Genomic DNA, 18984 nt, shown 5'->3' on the forward strand with positions numbered 1-18984 from the left:
AATAACTGGGGCATAAGCCCTTTTAATAACTGGGGCATAAGCCCTTTTGCACTTCCTCCATCCATATAAAAACCCAACCCAATGCATTTATGAACATCTCGTGTGCATATCATACATATCATGTGCATATCATACATGTCATGTGCATATCATACATATCATGTTTATTAAAATCCCATGCATTAAGTTCATATATAAGCCCTATGGGTATAATGGTCATTTTTACCTAGGGGCAAAACGGTCATTTTCATATTATAAGGGTAATCTTGTAATTTTGCCAAAAATTAGGGTTTCCATGTTCATTAACGGTTACAAACAATTCATGGGTGCAAATAGTGATTCTGGCCCATTTTTAGCGAAAACGAGTTATTGGGCCAAAAACCCCTAATGGGCCCTACTTAGCCGATTCTGTCATCTAGGCCCATTTAGCCTATATCCATAACAGTATTAACAGTTTTAACATGCAATTTAACAGATTTCCATTTCCTACCAAATTTACCCAAATGGGCCCGAAAGCCTATTGGGACCTAATTCAGCCCCTCGAGGCCCAACTTACCGTGAACGCCAAAAACACGTCCTTACTGTTTCCATTATTCCCGATCATCATCTCATCGATTCTAACTAACTAGTGAGCGTTCGCGTGCTCACAAGTACTCAAAATGCCAGAATATCGGCATTTCGGCTTTTCGGCATTTATCGCTTTAAGCTATGAAAAGGGTTCGTTACACACCTGTTTGGCGATATTCCTCGACGAGATCTCCTACACGATTTCTCCTTTGTCGCGATTGATGACTAGGTCTAGCCACTCCGGTGATCCAAGCTACTCCAAGTCGACACTACACCTTGCTGCTCCTTCAATAAATAAACCAAAAATATTAAAAGAAGACCCCATAAGGCCTACACCCACATTCGGCCACCTCCCTAAACTAGAGGGGTTTCGGCTTTTGGCCATAGGTACACTAGGAATTGTTTAGAGTTTGAACACTTACCACAGTCTTCCTCCTCTTGAATCCGGATGCGTAAAAGGTAAAGGAATTGAACGCCAACTATTGAAAAGGAAAGAAAAGGTTGCTGGTCACAAAGAATCGGCACCCACCTATCTTCACTGATTTCGGCTTTTTGCGGTATTTCGGCAGAAGTAGAGATTAAAGAAAGAAATAATAAATGAGTAGAGGAAAGTAATAGGCTGGATTTTGAAAAAGAAAAGGGAGAAAAGATGAGAGGAAGGATGGTAGATTCAGCTAGGGAAGAAAAAGAAGAGAAAAACTAAAACAAAGGAGAAAACGGCACAGCTAATACCCTAATGCCGAAATTACTAACCTAATACCCTTCTGCCGAATTCCCCTCTCTAACCCCTTCCAAACGGCTAAGCTCTATCCTTCTCTCAAATCCCTAAAATCTCTCCCCTTATCCCACCTTAATCCATGCGTTTGACTTGATCCAACTCTCCTCTTACAGAATCCACTTAGGTTCCAACACTTACCCTTCCTGCACATAAAAATAAATACTCTTATTTGCCAACACAGGGAATCGATCCCAGGTCTTCCCTTATGCTCCACACGCCACCTTTTTAGGAGCTTAGTGGCGTCACCCTTGCCACTCTACCAAAGCTCTTTTTGTGATACACTTTACCCACAACTTAATGTAAGGGCACCTAGCCAGAACCCCTAACTCCTAAGTCCAAAATTTAAAAATTCAACCGGGTTTTTGACTAACTCATAAGCCTTCCATAAGCCCATTTACACACCCAAATTATGAATTCCATAATCACATACCAAATTTTAGAAAATTACTTAAAATATCAGGAATCGCGAAGAACCCGAAAATCAGGATGTTACAACTCTACCCTCCTTAAAGAAATTTCGGCCTCGAAATTTACCTAATCCAAACAGTTAAGGGTACTGCTGACGTATTGCCTCTTCGGTCTCCCAAGTAGCTTCTTCCTTGCCATGGTTCCTCCAAAGTACCTTCACCAACGGGACTGACCTCCTTCTCAACACCTTGACATCACGATCAAGTATTTGCACAGGTTCCTCTTCGAAGGTCAAATCCGACCGTACCTCAACTTCTGCAACTGGCACGATATGAGTTGGGTCAGAATGATATCGCCTTAGCATGGACACATGGAAGACATCGTGAATGCGATCCAGTTCTGAAGGTAACTCCAGCTGATAAGCCACCGGCCCTATCCGCTTAGTGATTCGGTAAGGCCCAATAAACCGTGGGCTCAACTTACCCTTCTTACCAAATCTCAAAATCTTCTTCCAAGGCGAAACTTTCAAAAAGACCATGTCCCCTACCGCATATTCAATATCCTTACGCTTCAGATCGGCATAAGACTTTTGTCGATCCGTCGCCTCTTTTAACCTCTTCCTGATCACCCTAATCTTGTCTTTAGTATCAGCTACCAACTTTGGTCCAAGTATTCTCCTTTCCCCCAATTCTGCCCAACAAGTAGGCGAACGACACCTTCGCCCATATAGTGCCTCATATGGAGCCATCTGAATACTTGCTTGGTAACTGTTGTTATACGCGAACTCCACCAATGGCAAATGGTCCTCCCAGCTGCCTCTAAACTCAATAGCACAACCCCTCAACATATCCTCTAAAATCTGAATAACCCTCTCCGACTGCCCATCCGACTGAGGGTGAAAAGCTGTACTGAAATCCAATCGCGTTCCCAATTCCTCATGCAACTTCTGCCAAAATTGAGATGTAAACCTTGGGTCTCGGTCTGAAATTATCGATACTGGCACACCATGCAACCGTACTATTTCCGCCACATACAATCTGGCCAACTTCTGAAGTGAGTAATCGGTTCGGACAGGTATGAAATGAACAGATTTCGTGAGTCTATCCACAATCACCCAAACCGAATCCTTCTTAGAAGGTGTCAAAGACAACCCACTCACAAAGTCCATAGTTACCCTTTCCCACTTCCAAAGTGGTATCTTTACCGGTTGTAACAACCCCGAAGGTAGTTGATGCTTGGCCTTCACTTGTTGACATGTCAAACATCTCCCTACAAATTCGGTCACTTCTCGCTTAATCCCAGGCCACCAATATTGCTCTTGCAAGTCTCGATACAACTTACTCCCTCCTGGATGCATAGCACAAGGTCCATTATGTGCCTCTTTCAAAATCATCAATCTCAAGTCGGAGTCTTTCGGCATACAAATTCTTCCTCGAAAACAAAGAACTCCCTCACTATTTAACCCAAAGTCAGGATTCTCCCTCTTCTCAACTTGCTGAAACCGAGAAACCAACGACTCGTCCTCCAACTGTTGCTTCTTAATCTATTCTACCCAAGTCGGTCTTACTTGCAACTCCGCAAATAAACTTCCGTCGTCATACAAACTTAGACAAGCAAACATCGCCTTTAATTCCGTCACAGCCCTTCGACTTAGTGCATCAGCCACGACATTCGCCTTACCTGGATGATACTCGATCGAACAGTCATAGTCCTTTAACAACTCTATCCACCTTCGCTGCCTAAGATTCAGCTCCTTTTGAGTCAGCAAGTACTTAAGACTCTTGTGATCCGTATAGATGATGCATTTCTCTCCATACAGGTAATGCCTCCATATCTTAAGTGCAAAGATTACCGCTGCCAATTCCAAGTCATGCGTAGGGTAGTTCACCTCATGCGGCTTAAGCTGTCGTGAAGCATAAGAGACCACTTTACCCTCTTGCATCAACACGCAGCCCAAACCTACATGTGACGCATCGCTGTACAAGTGAAATCCTTACCAGACTCTGGCTGAATCAAAACTGGCGCTTCCGTCAAAACTTTCTTCAACTTCTCAAAAGCCTCTTGCTGCTTATTTGTCCAAACAAAAGGTGCTCCCTTCCTTATAAGTTTCGTTAACGGTGCTGCCAACATAGAAAATCCTTCCACGAATCTCCGATAATAACCTGCCAACCCCAGAAAACTTCGAATCTCTGTTACCGACTTCGGTGGCTTCAATTCCAAAATTGCTTCAATCTTTCGAGGGTCCACCTTGATCCCCTCGGCAGACACAACATGCCCCAAGAAGGTAACTTCCTTCAGCCAAAACTTGCACTTACTAAACTTTGCATAAAGTTGCTTCTCCCTTAACACTTGCAGCACTACACGAAGATGCTCATCATGCTTCTCTTCCGTTTCCGAATACACCAAGATATCGTCAATAAAAACGACTACGAACCGATCCAAGTATGGCTGGAATACCCGATTCATCAAATCCATGAATGTTGCCGATGCATTAGTCAACCCAAAAGGCATTACCAGAAACTCGTAATGACCATATCGAGTCCTGAACGTCGTCTTATAAATATCCCCCTCTTTAACTCTTAATTGATGATATCCCGACCGAAGGTCAATCTTAGAAAACACCGAGGCTCCTTTTAATTGGTCGAACAAATCATCGATTCTTGGTAACGGATACTTGTTCTTGATAGTCAGTTTATTCAACTGCCGATAGTCAATACATATTCGCATAGTCCCATCTTTCTTCTTTACGAACAATACCGGTGCTCCCCACGGGGAAACACTTGGTCTTATAAACCCTCTATCCAACAGCTCTTGAATCTGAGCTTTCAATTCTACCAACTCCTTTGTTGCCATCCTATAAGGTGCAATGGACACAGGAGCTCTTCCAGGTAGTAAGTCGATTCCAAACTCGACTTCTCTGCTCGGGGGTAATCCAAGAAGTTCATCTAGGAATACATCCTGAAATTCCTTAATAGTCCTAACCGACTCTACCGTTATCTCCTCAAGTCCCGTTTGACTTATAAGGGCCAAGTACGCCTCACAACCTTTCTGAATCAACTTCTCGGCTCTTAAAGCCGAAACAATATTGGACAAATAGTCCCTTCGTTCCCCTATGACCATTATCTCCTCATCTTCGGCAGTTCTTAGTACCATCCTTTTTGCAGCACAATCAAACGTCACCTTGTGCTTAGTTAACCAGTCCATTCCCAAGATAAGATCAAAATCCCAAAATGGCAGCTCCATCAAATCTCCTTCAAAGATTTTATCTTGTGTCACTAACGGTACTGCCCTAAAAATTTTATCTACCTTAACCGAATGTCCCAATGGACTTATCACTGATACCCCACTCACAGTCTTCTAAGGAAGCACATCCAAAACCCCAGATACATCACAAGTAACATACGAGTGGGTAGAACCCACATCAATCAAAGCAGTGTAAGGCATGCTATGGATGAAGAACGTACCCGTTATAACATCAGGAGCGTCTCCCTCCTCACGACGTCATGCAGCATAAACCAACGCCGGTTGTCAAGCTTCAGCATGTCCAGCACCTCTGCTAGGTGCCCTACGTCCTCGTCCATTACCATTGCCACCTCTACCTTGCCCACGACCCCTCTGTGGTGGTGGTCCTCCTCGCCGTGGTTGGACATCCCTTTGCTCTGCCGCTAGCTCCTGAGCTGTCCTCCGAGGACACTCTCTAAACTTATGCTCCTTAGACCCACATCGAAAACATGCTCCAGTTCGTTTCCAACACTCCCCCATATGCACCTTACCACAGTCCCTGCAAGCCTGCGGTCTATAAGTATTTGCTGGAACTGCTCGAACTGGTTCCTCCATCCTTGCTCTTTTAACATTTCGATTCGCGGCACTTGAGGGTCTAAAATCCCTCTTGAATCTGGGTCGATCCTTCTCACGATTCTGTCGCTCAGTTAGCTTCACCTCCTCGGCTATTTTTGCCTTTTCTACCAATGCAGCAAAACCACGCTCCCTCTGTGGAGCTATTAATATCCTAAACTCGTCGCGGAGACCATCCTCAAATCAGACACTGCGCTCATATTCAGTTGCCACTATGCCACTAGCATATCGACTCAGCCTCAAAAATTCAGCCTCATACTCTGCACAGTCTTATCACCTTGAGTCAGATTCAAGAATTCCTTCCGACGAGCATCCACATAGCTTGCTCCAACATACCTCCCTTTAAAAGCCATTTTGAACAATTCCCAGGTTACTTGCTCAATTGGGGTACTCTCCTTTACGGTGATCCACCAACGGTATGCCTCGTCCCGTAGCAGTGACACAGCTCCTTTCAGCTTTTGCTCCACTGAGCAGTCTAGATCGTCCATGATCCGTTCTGTTGCCTCTAGCCAATATTCTGCCACATTTGGGGCTACTCCAGATACACCCCTAAATACTTCTGCCCCGTTGGCCCGGAGTCGCTTCGATATAGACCCCCTATTCACCGTCCCAGTACTAGCTCCAACCACTCTTTCTAAAACCCTTAACATGGCTTGGGATAAAGCGTCATCCCCCGCAGCCCGATCATAAGACCCAGTCTCCGTTGCTTGTGGCACAAATGGCTCCTCAGCTGGCCTATGCCCTGAGGATGAAGATTCAGCTTGCACCCTTCTGCGACCACGTCCGCGGCCTCGTCCACGAGCTCCTCTTGTACTCATATCGAATTTTCTTTTTACGAGTTTTATGAAATTAGTATAACGTTCCACTGTTTATTAAGAAAATGTCTTATGGAGATATAGCAGTTCAAGGATTGTTTTCGTATCATCGTAGCCTAGCTACAGTCTTATTCCTACCGTTTACAGCTCTACCCTAGCTAAAGTATCATAGTAGGGTCTCAATACTATTCATAATATCATATCATATATCATAAAGAAAATATACTTACAGACTTTGTGCCGGGGATTCAGTGCGCCACTTCTTTCTTCAATCCAGAACTTGAAAAACCATGTTTTTAATCACCAAAAATAGAAATTTAAAAACTTTGATTTGAAAACTCCCTTTATTTTGAACTCTTGATTTAAAACAGAAAAACTTGTACCTTTTTAACATATATTCCCCGCAAAACATCTCAAAAAAAAACCATCTTCAAAAATACCCTTTTTAGGCCTAAGTTTCCAAAACCATATTTGGACCCGATCCACAGCCGAGTTGTTGCAACCTGGCTCTGATACCACTAAATGTAACACCCCAAACCCAGCCCAGACGTTATGGCCGAATCTGACGTGCCACATTGGAGTTGAAAACCCACGTTCCGTTTTAGTGTTTTAAAAACCATATATTTTGTTCAGTTAACAAGGTGTACGGAAGCTGGGCACCAGGTAGGTATCCGAGATAGAGGAGGTGTGCCATGAAGGCTGCTTAAGTACCAAGCGCTTTGATTGGATCCAATCCTAGACATGCCCACAACCATAGCCACACTTTGTTATATCGAGTTTAAATTTGTTTAAGTGAACGACTTTGATAAATCGATTAATCGTGGTGTTGAACTCTTTTGAAAACAAGTATCGTTTTGAAAACACGTCCTAAGTCTAGCCCATTTGAATAATTATCAACCAGGTTTGAAGTTATTAAAATTAAAATAATCCCGAAAAGAAATAAAAGGAAAGTTAAAATGGCCTTATTACAACCCAAAAATAAATAATAATTAAAGGGAAACTAATGAAAACCAACGCTTATTTAAAAGTCCAAAGACAATCACCGTGGCTACTCTGAATCCCCTCCGGCCTAAGTCCCCACATCAAGGCTCACCTGCAAGGTTAAGGAAAGGGGGTGAGTTTGGAAACTCAGTGTGCAACAAGCCCCTTTTAGAGCCCAAAACAATAACAGCCTGTTGGGCCTAAGCCCAAATCCAATCTCAACATGTACTGGGCCGTAGCCCTTTTCATATTTCATTTTTCATAACACTGGGCCGAAGCCTTTTCACATTTCATATTACTGGGCCGAAGCCTTTACTGTAAACGGTATGGCCCATAGGCCCATTTCAATATCACATATAATGTCAATGAAAGAATGCAAGCCCAATTGGGGAGACTACTCAACCCACCATCCGCTACTCTCCACCCGTACCAACCAACACATCATGTGGGGATTAACTCGACCCACCCCACCATAACTCTCCACTGGCAGCATAGCTGCTTTATCATATAACTGGAGGCCTAGCCTCTTTTAATAACTGGGGCAAAGCCCTTTTTTAATAACTGGGGCATAAGCCCTTTAATAACTGGGGCATAAGCCCTTTTAATAACTGGGGCATAAGCCCTTTTGCACTTCCTTCATCCATATAAAAACCCAACCCAATGCATTTATGAACATCTCGTGTGCATATCATACATATCATGTGCATATCATACATGTCATGTGCATATCATACATGTCATGTTTATCAAAATCCCATGCATTAAGTTCATATATAAACCCTAGGGGTATAATGGTCATTTTTACCTAGGGGCAAAACGGTCATTTTCATATTATAAGGGTAATCTTGTAATTTTACCAAAAATTAGGGTTTCCATGTTCATTAACGGTTACAAACAATTCATGGGTGCAAACAGTGATTCTGGCCCATTTTTAGCGAAAACGAGTTATTGGGCCAAAAACCCCTAATGGGCCCTACTTTGCCGATTCTGTCATCTAGGCCCATTTAGCCTATATCCATAACAGTATTAACAGTTTTAACATGCAATTTAACAGATTTCCATTTCCTACCAAATTTACCCAAATGGGCCCGAAAGCCTATTGGGCCCTAATTCAGCCCCTCGAGGCCCAACTTACCGTGAACGCCAAAAACACGTCCTTACCATTTCCATTATTCCCGATCATCATCTCATCGATTCTAACTAACTAGTGAGCGTTCGCTTGCTCACAAGTCCTCGAAATGCTAGAATTTTGGCATTTCGGCTTTTCGGCATTTATCGCTTTAACCTATGAAAAGGGTTCGTTACACACCTGTTTGGCGATATTCCTCGACGAGATCTCCTACACGATTTCTCCTTTGTCGCGATTGATGACTAGGTCTAGCCACTCCGGTGATCCAAGCTACTCCAAGTCGACACTACACCTTGCTTCTCCTTCAATAAATAAACCAAAAATATTAAAAGAAGACCCCATAAGGCCTACACCCACATTCGGCCACCTCCCTAAACTAGAGGGGTTTCGGCTTTTAGCCATAGTTACACTAGGAATTGTTTAGAGTTTGAACACTTACCACAGTCTTCGTCCTCTTGAATCCGGATGCCTAAAAGGTAAAGGAATTGAACGCCAACTATTGAAAAGGAAAGAAAAGGTTGCTGGTCACAAAGAATCGACACCCACCTATCTTCACTGATTTCGACTTTTTGCGGTATTTCGGCAGAAGTAGAGATTAAAGAAAGAAATAATAAATGAGTAAAGGAAAGTAATAGGCTAGATTTTGAAAAAGAAAAGGGAGAAAAGATGAGAGGAAGGATGGTAGATTCGGCTAGGGAAGAAAAAGAAGAGAAAAACTAAAACAAAGGAGAAAACGGCACAGCTAAGACCCTAATGCCGAAATTACTAACCTAATACCCTTCTGCCGAATTCCCCTCTCTAACCCCTTCCAAATGGCTAAGCTCTATCCTTCTCTCAAATCCCTAAAATCTCTCCCCTTATCCCTCCTTAATCCATGCGTTTGACTTGATCCAACTCTCCTCTTACAGAATCCACTTAGGTTCCAACACTTACCCTTCCTGCACATAAAAATAAATACTCTTATTTGCCAACACAGGGAATCGATCCCAGGTCTTCCCTTATGCTCCACACGCCACCTTTTTAGGAGCTTAGTGGCGTCACCCTTGCTACTCTACCAAAGCTCTTTTTGTGATACACTTTACCCACAACTTAATATAAGGGCACCTAGCCAGAACCCCTAACTCCTGAGTCCAAAATTTAATAATTCAACCGGGTTTTTGGCTAACTCATAAGCCTTCCATAAGCCCATTTACACACCCAAATTATGAATTCCATAATCACATACCAAATTTTAGAAAATTACTTAAAATATCAGGAATCGCGAAGAACCCGAAAATTAGGATGTTACATTGTGAATCTTATTCTCGCTAAGCTTAGTCCAATACAATGTTGTTTGACATTTACAACCGTAAAGAGCTTTGTACGGTGCCATTTTAATGCTCGATTGAAAACTATTGTTATATGCAAATTCAATCAATGACAAACTTTTCCCACGTACCTTCGAACTCAAGAATGCAACATCTCAACATATCCTCGAGTATCTAAATTACTCGTTCGGATTGACCATCCGTTTTCCAGTGAAATGCAGTACTAAAATGTAGCTTTGTACCCATCTCATCTTGTAGTTTCTTCCAAGATCTTGATGTGAATCTCGGATCTCTATCCGAAATAATAGAAATAGGAACTCCGTGTAATCTCACAACCTCAGAGATGTACAACTCAGATAACATATCAAGCGAATAATCTGTTCGTACCGAAATGAAATGAGCTGATTTTTAACCTGTCAACAACAACCCAGATTGTATCTTTCTTACTCGGAGATAAAGGTAAACTCGAAACAAAATGCATAGTCACTCTATCCCATTTCCACTCGAGAATCAGTATTTGCTGCTATAAACCAGAGGGCACTTGATGCTCAGTTTTAACTTGCAAACAAATCATACATTTAGAAACAAATTCTAAGATATCACGTTTCACGCCATGCCACCAATAATGTTGTTTCAAGTAATTATACATTTTCGTGCATTCCGAATGAACAGATAAATAACTACTATGTGCTACGTTCAAAATTATCTGAATCAGATTTGAATTCCTTGGAACACATATTCGACCTCTGAATCTTAAAAAATCATCTGAATCAACTTGAAACTCTGAATCAGGGTTTGAATCACACTAAGCTCGTTTTTCTGATATTTCATTATCAAATTTTTTAGCTTCATAAATCTGCTGTAAAAATAACGGTCTTGCTTTCAACTTAGCTACAATCAAGCCATTCTCAGATATAGCCAACAGAGTATTCAATGCACGCAGAGAAAACAAATATTTATAGCTTAATGTATCAGTAACAACATTTGCTTTTCTTGGATGGTAGTCAATCACTAGCTCGTAATCTTTTAGTAATTCTAGCCATCTCCGCTGCCGTAAATTCAAATCTTTTTGAGTCATTAGATATTTCAAACTCTTATGATCTGAATAAGCATGACATTTCTCACCAAACAGATAATGGCGCCAAATTTTCAATATAACTACAATAGCTGCTAACTCTAAATCGTGTGTTGGGTAATTCTTTTCATGCAGTTTCAACTGTCGCGAAGCATAAGCTATGACTTTGCCTTCCTACATCAAAATGCAGCCTAGACCATTTAACGATGCATCACTAAAGATCATAAATTCTTTATCTGATTCTGGCTATACTAATACTGGAGCTTCAGTTAAAAGATTTTCCAGTTGATCAAAACTTTTCTGACATTTTTTGGACCATTTGAACTTTACATCATTCTAAAGCAATCTTGTCAATGAAGTCACAATCATCAAAAAGCCTTTTACAAACCGTTGGTAATAGCCAGCTAGTCCCAGAAAACTGCGGACTTCAGATACATTTCTTGGAGGCTTCCAATCCATTATTGCGGAAATCTTGCTTGGATCAACTCGAATACCCAATGCTGGCACAATATGCCCAAGAAAACCAACCTCGCGCAACTAGAATTTAGATTTACTGAACTTTGCATATAATTGCTTATCTCTCAAAGTCTGCAATACAATTCTAAAATATTTGGCATGCTGATTTTCATCTCACGAATGTATCAAAATGTCGTCAACAAATACAACAGAATCTCTAACTCGTTCCAAATGTGGTCTTTGGCACATCAGAATCTCTAACTCGTAACTGGTAATAGCCCGATCTCCAATCTATCTTTGAAAACACTATAGCCGCTTTCAATTGATCAAACAAATCATCTATTCTGGGCAAAGCATATTTGGTCTTGATCGTCACTTTGTTAAGCTGTCGGTAGTCTATTCACATTCTCATCGTGCCATCTTTCTTTTTCACAAACAACATAGGAGCACCCCAAGGCAAGAAACTCAGTCGTGCAAATCCTCTATAGGTTAATTCTTGCAACTGAACTTTTAATTCTTTTAACTCTGTTGGTGCCAATTTGAACGGAGCCATCGATATCGGTGTTGTACCTGGCATTAACTCAATACCAAACTCAACCTCTTGTATCGGTGGTAAACCCGGTAACTCTTCAGGAAATACATCTGGGTACTCACACACAACTGACACTGATTCAATCTTCTTTTCAGTCACTTTCGTATCAAGCACATAAGCCAAGTAAGCTTTACCACCCTTTCTCACATATTTCTGAGCTAACATCGATGAAATCCCTACTAGCAAACCATTCAGATCATCAGACTCTATTCGAATAATCTTATTATTTTGACATCTCAAATCAATCGTCATTCGTTTGCAATTCACAACAGCATTATGCAACGTTAGCCAATCTATACCTAGAATTATATCAAATTCGTCAAACGGTAAAAACATCAGATCAGTCAGAAAACAAAAACCTCAAATCATCAACAGACAGTTCTTACACACTTTATCAACCAACACAAACTTGCCTAAGGGGTTCGATACTCTAATTACAAATTTAGTAGACTCTACAGGCAAAGTCTTACTGGATTCTAAATTCACACATATGTACGAATGAGTTGATCCTGGATCTATCAATGCAATAACTTTAGTATCATAGAAAGTAAAAGTACCAATAATCACGTTAGGAGATGACGCTTCTGTAACACCCCTTACACGAGACCATCGCCAGAGTCGAGCACGAGGCGTTACCAGACTTATCTTACCTATTCTGGGCATAAAAAATTTACTTTTTTAAAAAGTATTAATTCGCTCACATTCATCCAATAAATCCCTAAAAAGGGCCATCGAGGCCCTAAAATGTACAATTGGAACGGTTCGGGACCAAACCGGGAACATTAAAATTTTTCCGATTACTTACACAAATCAAAACAATTTATTTCACTACTCATAATAAAACTGTCTATCTACGTAACAGTCACTAAATTAATTATAACTTGAGTTACGAAACTCAAAATTTAAATCCATAAATTTCCCCTGAAACTAGACTCATATATTTTCTTAGCATAATTTTTCCAAAATTTTTGGTTTGGCCAATTATTACAGTTTATTCATTAAAGGTTCCCTTGTTTCGCAGTTCAGCGAACCTGACCTCTGTTCACTAAAAATCAATTATCTCATTATATAAAAATTGAATAACGTTTCCATTTATATCTAATAAAAATATACTCATACTAGGAATCTAAACATATAAACTTTGACTTATAATTCTTTTTTTACAATTTCTAGTGATTTTCCAAATTTGGAACAGGGGATCACGAAGTCACTCTGAACTAGTCTTACGAAAATTTAAATATCTCAGAATATAGACTTCTTTTGCTTGCTCTGTTTCTTTCCTATGAAAATAGACTCAATAAGATAATATCTTATTCACCATTTAATTCCATTTCTACAATTTTTAGTGATTTTTCAAAACCACGTCACTACTGCTGTTTCCTAACTATTCCATGGCCAACTCTTACTCTTTCATAATTTCTTTGCATCAAACCTCATTTAGGCATACATAATACCAAAACATGTTCTTATTTAGCTATATCATGAGCCAATTATTACCAAGTATTCACATGTCATTCTTTAATCATATCATAAGGACATACACACAAAATAGCCAAGTCCCTATACATGCCGTAACTTAAAGTATTTCTAGTCACAAAATACTGAGATAACTCGTTGATAGCGTGAGGCGATCTCCAACGTCGTTACGATTTTTCAAGTTGGATTTGAGATACTATAAAAAATAGAGAAAAGAAAGGGAGTAAACATAAAGCTTAGTAAGCTTTCATGTAAATAAATAACGACATTATAAATGAATTATCAAGATAACCTGAACTTTTCGAACATGGACTTATCTTACCTTCCCTTTGGTACACTCTTTGAATTTTTCGTTGAACCATTTGGAATACTAAGGATTCATGGGTACCTTTCCTTTTTAAACTTACCATTGCCATGTCATGACATGGTCTTACGTGGTATCCTTGCCTTATGAACTCACCATTGCCATGCCTTGTCATGGTCTTACATGGGATCTTTGCCTTATAGTAGTTTATCAGTGCCATGTCTTGACATGGTCTTACATGATTTCCTTGCCTTGTAGAACTTACCAATGCCATGCCTTGGCATGGTCTTACTTGGTATCCTAAACCCTAATGTCATGACATTTGTATCCTACACATTCCTAAGGTTCAACCAGGACTTTTAAGTATCATTTCTCCGTCAATTCTTGCTTGAATCATCAAGGAATAAATTTACAAAATAAATATATAGATGCTGAAAAATAACATCATTAATTATAAATAATAAAACATTGCATTTATTTACCACAAACTTACCTTGATACAAAATACGATCAAATATTTTCATTTAGTCCTTAACCTTTTTCTTTCCTCGGTCTAACCCCAAATTTCTTTCTTATTGATTATGAAGCTTGGAAGCTTGACAAAACCCTAGCTATGAAGAACCCTTGAAATTTCGACCTAATGAAGAAGATGGGCACATTTTGCCATCTTTTTCCCTTTTTTAATCTTTTAATTACCAAATGACTAAAATACCCTTTATTAAAACTTTAGTTATTTTTATCTATGTATGTCCATTTTTGTCCATGAAAACCTAATGGTCTAATTACCATTTAAGGAACTCTACTTCAATTATACTCTTCAATTTAATCCTTTAGCATCTAAAACTCATATTTATCAACTTTTTCAATTAAGCCCTAGTAGGAAAATTAAGCATGCTATCTATAAAATATTCCATCAATACTCTAACACATGCATCTAATCACTCGATAAATTATAAAAAGTAATCAGAATAAAATTTTCTATCTCAGATTCGTGGTTTCGCAACCACTGTTCCATTTAGGCCCTATTTTGGGATGTTACAGCTTTTTTGCGAGCGCGAATAGTGTAGGCTTGTGTAGGTGCTACCACTCACATTTCTCGTATTTCACAGTAGGGTCTTTAGTCACTTTATGGCTACCACTCACATTTCTCGTATTTTTAGGTGGTCTACCTTTAGCTGTAGTATTACTCAGCCTCGTATTCTATTTGTATCTTAGTCAGTCAACTCAGGACAATCACAGATAAAATGAGCCAGTGATCCACATTTAAAACAAGACCTATTGTTCAATCTACAATCACCGGGATGCCGTTTACCATAATGCTTACTTTCAAGTCAGTTAGGTCTCACACTGCCAACACTAGCAATCGAAGTAGCTAGAGCTTTGAAGCTCGACTGTTGTCTCACTCGATCTTCGTTTGAATGCCCCACAGATGTATTGGAACGATTAAATGAGTCTAAAAATTTCTTCGATGTAGACTGATAAGATTTACTAGTTGATCTCTTTCTCGAATCTTTTGCTTCAAAATCAGCTTTTCTCTTTTGAGATCCTTGGCTTTACACAAGCCCTTTCAACTAAAACAACAAATGCTTTGATTTCTAGAATCTTGACTAATAGTTTTATATCTTCATTCAATCCATCTATAAATCATTTACACATGATCTCCTTGGTAGAAACATATTCCCGGGCATACTTACTTAAACGTACAAATTCTCTTTCATATTCTATCACCGTCATTCTGCCTTGTTTCAACTCTAAAATCTCTTTATGTTTTTGATCGAGAAATCTCTGACTTATGTATTTCTTTCTGAATTTAGATTGAAAGAACTCCTAGGTGACTCATTCTCTAGGAACCACAGATGTCAACATTATCCACCAATGAAATGCATTATCTTTAAGCAAAGATACAACATACTTGATACATTCATCTAGAGTACTAGATAATTCATCATATACTCTAATCATGTTCTCGAGCCAGAACTCAGCTCTCTCAGCATCATCATCAACTGTAGCCCGAAACTCTTCAGCATTGTGCTTACAAATCTTATCCACTGGTGGCTTACTCAATCAAATTAGATTTATCATTTGTGGCAAAACTAGGACTTGTTGAGGAATAAGTGGGGGTGGAGGTTGTTGAGCAGTCGGATTCATTCGAACGAACTCTATGAACCACTCACTCATCATTTGGAAGAAGGTTTGCTTAGAAATCAGCCTAGAATTGGCTGAATCTTAGAAAGCACAATGGCTTTTTATTATTTTGTTATTTTTTTTGAAGAAAGATGAATGAAACCATATTTTAGCTTAGAATTAGCCGGTGCTGCCCCTTGACCAGGAGTGGCAGCATTACTTTCCACATCGTCAGCTATTGCTCGATCAAAATCCATTTGCTATATAAAAACACATTTTAGCTTTTAGGAATCATCACACTATCACAGTTTATATATATGGCATGTATAACTAGACTCTCACACGCTACGTTAGTCCTAGAACCGACTAAACCCTAGCTTTGATACCAATAATTGTAACACCACTAGCCCATATCCGTCATTAGAATAGGATAACGAGGCATTATCGATCAATCACAACATAAATCATACACAAATTCATTATCATATAAATATCAATCAAACATTATCATAATATCCCTTGTAAGGCTCTACAAGGCCTTAAAACATGCTTAGAATGGTTCGGGATTAAACAGATAACATTAGAAAACTTTGAGATACATAGAAAATTTTTAAACATTTCAGGGTCACACACCCGTGTGAACAGGCTGCGTGCCTCACACGGTCATCAGATAAGCCCGTGTCACAAGTCGTGTGAAAATAGGGCATACATAGTGACTTCACCACACGACCGAGGACACGTCTATGTGCCATGGCCGTGGGAAAACTGGAGAGGTTCTTGACTTGGCCACATGGCTGGCCACACGCCTATATGCCAGCCTGTGTGCTACACATACGACCAGTAGACACGCCCGTGTGTCTAGGACGTGTCAAACCTGTAGGGTATACTGCCCTAATTCAAGAGGGTACCTTAGGGGACACACGGTCATGTAACATAACCGTGTGTCACACACGGCTGAGGCACACACTCGTGTCTCTGCCCGCGTGGAAAAAAATAGGCCATTTGTAAAGCCAATTTGCCATATTTTTCTCAAACACACCAATCTATCAAAATGGTATCATTTCCATACATATATAGGCATCCAAAACATGCAAATTCACAAACATTTCATGCCATTCCATAATCAACCATTTCACTACTTCAATTCTCAACCAAATTCATAACAAAATAATATACCAAATCCATTAAATTTGCATAACTTCTAAATGCATTACGTCATCACCTTATCACCTATTTCATGCCACATAACTTACCATTTCAATATCACATAATCAAGCCAACACATAAGGCATTATATGCATCTCATGGATCACATATGAAACCCATAATTCAAGCCAACTTAAATGGCCATATCCACACTAACATTTACATCATTTGTAAGCCAAATATAATGGCTACATTCATAACTCAAAACATATCAAAATGACACTAGCCTATACACGCCATATACCATATATACAAAGATTCAAAAGTACCAATGAGTTGATCAATAGTGTGATGACATTTCCCGATGATCCCCGAGTCCAGGCTAGCTTTGATAATCTATAAAACATGGAAAGAGCACACAAAGTAAGCTTTAAAAGCTTAGTCAGCCATATACCAATAAAGCCATCATATAAACATACGCATATCAATTCAAATATGCTAAACATAGCTAAAGACTTTCAAGTTCTCAAAACTTTCTCATTGTACCCATGTTCAATATCATAATTGAATTCATTAAGTCAGTAATTTATTAATAAGCACATATGAATACACAAACCTTTCTGAATGATTACTTGTTCCCATTTTCATATAATTTCATCAATTTCTCTCTTTTCAATACTTGTATGAACTCATACGTACCTGAGTCACTTAGCTCATTCACATATTCATTCTCGACTTGACTTTGCTCGTTGAACCATTTGGAATTGTTAAGGATACTTGAAAATCACATAAGCTCGAACAATGCCATATCCCGAATATGGTCTGATATGTAATCATATATCGATGCCACTGTCCCAGACAGGGTCTTACATGAAATCGATTAACAATGCCAATGTCCCAGACATGGTTTTACACGTAATCTCAATACAATGCTAATGTCCCAGACATGGTCTTACATGTAACCACATCTCGATGATCCTAATGTAATGACATATGTATCCTATGTTGTTCCTAAGGTTCGTAAGGACTTTCAAATGTCATAACTTTATCGATACTTACTCATATTTGCTTGTTCAACATCCATAGCAATTCAATCATAAGAAAACATATATAATTTATTGTAAAGATATTTATTTGCATATGAACTTACCTTGTAGTCAAAATAAATGGATGAGGTCGACTATTCGATAACTTTCGTTTTCCCCCGATCTAAATTTGATTTCTTTCGTTCTTGATCTGTATACATTCAAAATTAACTCTTTTATTCATTAGCATATACAACTTAATCATGCAATGGCCGAATGTTAGAAAGCTTCAATGGCTTTTCTGCTTTTGTTATTCAGTTGAAGAAAGATGAATGAAACCATATGTTTATGTTTTTGTTTTATTAATAATACATTAATACATAATTTACATTTTTACCCTTGGTTATTACGCCATTTGATCATAAAAAATTAGGCCATTTTTGTCCATTAACCTTATCAATGGTATATTATCATCATAAGGACCTTCAATTTAATAAGCCATGGTAATTAGGCAATTTTAAGAAGTGGAATGTAACTTTTGCATTTTACGGGATTTAGTCCTTTTATCAAATTGACCATTTAAACGATAAAATTAGCTCTCAAAATTTTCACACATACATATTTACATGATGTAAACACAAAAAATAATATTAAAATAATTTTATGACCTTATATTTGTGGTTTCAAAACCACTATTCTGATTTACCTAAAACCGGGCTGTTACAGGCACACAGTGGTTGTCTGTCTGTTCACCTAGGAAGTACGAAGATGTGCAATGATCTGAAGAAATTGTATTGGTGGTCAGGTATGAAAAGAGATATTTCTGAATTCGTATTGAGATGTTTGATTTTCCAACAAGTAAAGGCCGAATACCAAGTACCTTTGGGATTACTTCAGCCTGTGATGATCCCCGAGTGGAAATGGGACAAAACTACGATAGATTTCG

The sequence above is a fragment of the Gossypium hirsutum genome, chromosome A03, assembly GCF_007990345.1.
Source record: "Gossypium hirsutum isolate 1008001.06 chromosome A03, Gossypium_hirsutum_v2.1, whole genome shotgun sequence".
NCBI classification, from domain to species: Eukaryota; Viridiplantae; Streptophyta; class Magnoliopsida; order Malvales; family Malvaceae; genus Gossypium; species Gossypium hirsutum.